The sequence below is a fragment of the Oratosquilla oratoria genome, chromosome 12, assembly GCF_046742065.1.
Source record: "Oratosquilla oratoria isolate Oo_2021 chromosome 12, ASM4674206v1, whole genome shotgun sequence".
Lineage (NCBI taxonomy): Eukaryota > Metazoa > Arthropoda > Malacostraca > Stomatopoda > Squillidae > Oratosquilla > Oratosquilla oratoria.
Genome location: NC_134788.1, coordinates 71,941,874 through 71,945,953, shown reverse-complemented (window position 1 = coordinate 71,945,953; position 4,080 = coordinate 71,941,874).

Here is a 4,080-nt window from a genome sequence, read left to right as displayed (position 1 = left end):
CAACAACAAGAACGGCAATGACAATGACAACAACAACGACAACATCAATGGCAACAACGACAATGACAATGACAACGACAACAACAATGGCAACAACTACAACAACAACGACAATAGCAATGACAACAACGACAATGACAACAACGACAACTGACAACTGCAACGACAACAACAACAACAACAACAATGGCAACAACGACAACAACGACAACAAGGTCATCCTGAGGTCACATGGGGTTGGGGTCATGACATTTATTCATTTCCAAGTTCCCATTCTTTTGTATGAGGTTGCACTGATTGTACGTCGAAAACAAGATTTTTTTTCAAGAATAAGATTGTACAAGCCGGATCTCGTATGAATACATTGTATAAAATCCTTGATAATCTAACTGGGAAGGAAAAGAAACCTAAGTTACTTGAAGATTATGCGGATGGTGAACAAGCGAGTATGTTTCTGGAATTCTTTGAAACTAAAATCTCCCGGATTTTGTTATCTTTTGACTATAATGACAATGATGATATAGTACATGTGGGTGTGCCCGAAAAAGGTCTTTAAAATTCTAAAGGGAATTGACAACATCAAAAGTGACAAAATTTTCACACTGAATGAGAATCAGACAAGAAACAATGATCTCAAACTGTCCGGAAATAGATTCAATTAGGAAGTGGGTAGAAACAACTTCGCCAACCGTTGTTAACTTTAAAACATGAAAATGGAATAACAACTTCTGCACAGGTAGTGCAATGTAGTTCCAGTTTCGAGGCTTTAAAAATAATTTAGATAAACACCTAAGCAAGATGCTGTAATGATTATTATTTCATATTATTTATTTTTCTTTTGTTACCATTTGTCTGTTTGATTTTCATTTATTATTAGTTATATGTCAATTTATCAATATTTACTATTTACCTGTTTCTTTGTTGTTTGACTGTGCCTATGAGTTTATTCATGTGTTTTATTTGATACTTACATTATTATAGTCTTCATTTATTTATTTATTATTATTATTAGGATTTTTTCGCATCCGACCTAGATATGGATCAAAAGGTCTCCTTTCGGCATGCTCCGCCTTAGTAATCCATATATATATATATGTATATATATATATATATATATGTGTGTGTGTGTGTAAATATTGCTATAGTTGGGTAGCAGATCCTCTTTTAGGCAAATGCCATTAGAATTTGCAGCAGCTTTTGCGTTCACGAGTTTTTAGCTGACATTCTCGACTTTTCTTATGCTGGCGCGCTGTGTCGTGCTAAGTTCTCTAATGACCTGGCCAAACAGCATTGGTGGTATAGGTAAAGGCATGGGAAATATCTTCTTAATATTTATGCAGAGCTTTCGCCTAACAATTAGGCATCTTCAGTGCTGAGTACAGTGTGTGGGAAATGATTATATATACAGCAATACACATATCACAAACACTTCAGTGCTGATCCGGTTGACCAATCAGGAAGCAGGACGCGAAGAGCCGCCCTCGGGACTAGCGGCTGTGATCTGTAAGCTGACCTCGATGTATTTTATTGTGGGTATAGTGAATGGGTACGGAGTCTGTCTGTTTATGGTAGGGTTTTTATCTTTTATGTATAAGGCTTCTAGATGATATGAAGGCGTGTGTGTGTTTGTTTCTGTCTCGTTTAAAATAGTGATGCCCCTCCTCCATATTCTTTCTTGTCAGTGGGGTTTCTGATGTACGTCTTCGTGGTGACGCTTGATAGCGTCCATTGGAGGAGGTGATGGCGTCGAGGCGCCTTCGTGAGGTTCGTCGTAGTCATCCCTATGTATGTTTTCCAATTGAGGGCTTCACAGTTCCCTTTTTCTGCAGGAGTATTCATACCACGGAGATGGCTATCGCTGAAGTTCCGGTGTCCTCTGGCAGGGGTTGTTCTTAAAAAGGAGTTGGGGACGTCCTTCATGTTTTTTATTAGTAAAATAACCCAGAATCTATTTTGTCGTTGTCGTTGGTGGGGTTTCACGTCTTCTGTCGATGATTTTTCTGAGGGCTTCCTCGTCGGCTCCTATGATGGGTGGAGATGGTGTTTTTATAGATTTTTTTTTTATCCTGGCTCTTCTCCTACTGGCTTTTTCTGTTGGGGGTTTGAATACCATCTGTCAAGGTGCTTGTTTTAGATGGCCATTTGCACCTCTCTCTCTAGAGAAAAGCCATTGTTTTACCAGGACCCTGCGCCGCTCTGTTCGAGCTCTGGCGTTGGGTTCGGGCCCATGGTCGCTACAGTGCGCGTCAGGGGCCCTTCATGACAGTAGGACGTCTGGATTGTGGATTCCTCGGTAGGCGTTGAGGGCATTTCATTGTTACCGTTTGAGGCAGAGTCATGGTGGTGGAGAGAGAGGTTTCAGTACTACCAGGAAGCCTCCCATATACGTTTCGTTACGTAGACGCTATTTTCGTCGTTCGCCTGTTCGTGGAGGCGACCGTTTTAGGGAGCTTGAAGACTGAGGAGCAACCTACCAGCGCGGTCTCGGCCTAAAACTTCACTTGGAGAACAGTATCATTAGGGCAGCTTCCCCTTTGCCTCTAGATGTGTAAAGGTTGAAGCAGAGGTTCTCTAAGGTTTTAGGACCGGGAGTAGTATATACCAAAACCCACCAACCCAGGACTCTTGCCTCAACGGTTAATAGGGAATTGCCCTCGTTGACAACCTGGAACTGTCTGGACTGGACTAGAGCAAAGAAGTTTCATAAAGTCGTGAACAATGAAAATCATGCAATGTTTACTTGCTCCAAGTATACACTGACTTAACGAAAGGCCCAAGTTTATGAGAGCAACAGACAGACTGCACGAAATATTCAAGAATATAGCTAGGAAAGCAGGAAGCATAATCAAGATCAGGGACAGCACGTGAGTCCCACACTAGATAAATCGACTGCCATCATCTTCCAAGTGAACCAGAGAGTGCGTGTGCTGTCACTCCACAGTCAACAGTTCCTCCATCAATTGAAGCTGTTCCTGTTGCCGATGTGATGTCAGTAATGATGAAGATGATCCTGACAGACCACCTGCTGCTCTTTAGCTTCTTTTTCTCAAGAAGTACCAGGGTACAGGGGTACAGTACATCCGAGTAGTTTATTTCAGTTTTAAATTAAAATTCTTGGGAGGAGGATCAGTTTTATTTAGTTGAATTAGAATTGAATTAAGATGATGTGTAAAAAAGGCCCATCTGCTATATTTAGGCTTCTTTTCTAAGAAGTTAACAGTACGGAGGTGGTATGTTATTTAGTTTAATTTAAAATTCTTCGGGAGGATCAGTTTTATACTGTTTTATATAAACATTTGAATTGAAATTTTACATAACTATCTTTTATTGTATTTTATTGTAGTTCTGTGATTAAATAAAAAATTCATTTGCTTTTTCAGTTAGTGTTTATTTTTCCCATTAAAGAGACTCTACATACAGGTTGGTAATTTATCTTTTATAATATGTTACGGGGTATACACCATACAAAACTTATAAACATAAAAAAATCCGGCAATCCTCAGGTCCCGAGGTTAGCCGGATTTCTGAATGGCAAATTGTATTATTTTATTGGATTATCACTTATTATTCTCAAGGGACAAAAACACCTTTACGGGTTTTGGTAGGAAAAAAATATCGACTGTATTTTTGTCATGTGTGAAAGGAAGTCGGATGTGCGCGAAATTACTGTACGGGAACTCACCCTAGTGTGGGATTTTATATATAATATATATATATATTTATATATATATAAGACGCGGATAATAGAACAAAAAAAAACCCAATTGATTTGGAAGACAGACATAGAAAACCAATATCGACGGCATTTTCGCCTAGTGTGTACATGGAAATCGACGGTATTTTTGGCACTAGTGTGGAAGGCAAATCGACGGCATTTTTGCCTAGTGTGAAGTGATGAAGAAATTAAAAGGACAGTCTTTTTGCCTCTTGTATTAAGGGGAAAATCTGACGGCATTTTTGCCTAGTGTTGAAAGGATAGTGATCGATGGCATTTTTGCCTTGTGTGAAGACGGAAATCGACGGTATTTTGGCCCCTAGTGTGGAAGATGGAAATCGAAGGTTTGTATTTTTTAAGCTTAG